At 42.6% G+C, this 975-nt stretch overlaps 1 protein-coding gene across 1 annotated transcript in view; it reads right to left on the bottom strand.

Annotated features, from left to right (window-relative positions):
• LRP2 (LDL receptor related protein 2) overlaps positions 1-975 on the bottom strand; it is a 241297-nt gene that overhangs the window by 31675 nt on the left and 208647 nt on the right. The window lies entirely within an intron of this gene.

The raw sequence follows: 975 nt of genomic DNA, 5'->3' as shown, positions 1-975 counted from the left end.
AGCGGCCACTTCAGCCAAGGGGCCAAAGAATGGCAAGAATGCCAAGAAGGAAGACAGTGACGAGGAGGAAGAAGATGACAGTGAGGAAGATGATGAGGACGAGGATGAAGATGAAGATGAATTTGAGCCAGCAGTGATGAAAGCAGCAGCTGCCGCCCCAGCCTCAGAGGAGGAAGATGAGGATGATGAGGAGGAAGAAGATGAGGGTGAGGAGGAAGATGAGGATGAGGAAGATGAATCTGAAGAAGAAGCTATGGAGACCACACCAGCCAAAGGAAAGAAAGCTCCTGCAAAAGCTGCACCTGTCAAAGCCAAGACTGTGGCTGAAGATGAAGATGAAGAGGATGATGAAGATGAGGATGATGAGGAGGAAGATGAGGACGACAATGATGATGACGACGATGAGGATGAGGAAGATGAGGAGGAAGAAGAGCCTGTCAAAGAAGTTCTTGGAAAACGAAAGAAGGAAATGACCAAACAGAAAGCAGCTCCTGAGGCCAAGAAACAGAAGGTGGAAGCCACAGAACCAACTACATCCTTTCATCTGTTTGTTGGAAAGCTGAGCAATAACAAATCTATCCCTGAATTAAAAACTGGTATTAGTGATATTTTTGCTAAAAATGATCTTGCTGTCATGGATGTCAGAATTGGAACATCTAGGAAGTTTGGCTATGTTGACTTTGAATCTGCTGAAGATCTAGAAAAATCTTTGGAACTCACCGGTTTAAAAGTCTTTGGCAATGAAATTAAACTGGAGAAACCAAAAGGAAAAGATAATAAGAAAGATCGAGATGCAAGAACACTTTTGGCCAAAAATCTCCCCTACAAAGTCACTCAAGATGAATTAAAAGAAGTATTTGAAGATGCCATGGAGATCAGAATAATCAGCAAAGATGGAAAAAGTAAAGGGATTGCCTACATTGAATTTAAGACAGAAGCTGATGCAGAGAAAACCTTTGAAGAAAAGCAGGGAAC

The sequence above is a fragment of the Tupaia chinensis genome, unplaced genomic scaffold, assembly GCF_000334495.1.
Source record: "Tupaia chinensis unplaced genomic scaffold, TupChi_1.0 Scaffold000381_1, whole genome shotgun sequence".
NCBI lineage: Eukaryota > Metazoa > Chordata > Mammalia > Scandentia > Tupaiidae > Tupaia > Tupaia belangeri.
The sequence above is the reverse complement of the archived record's forward strand: the minus strand, read 5'-3'. Positions and strand labels throughout refer to the sequence as shown.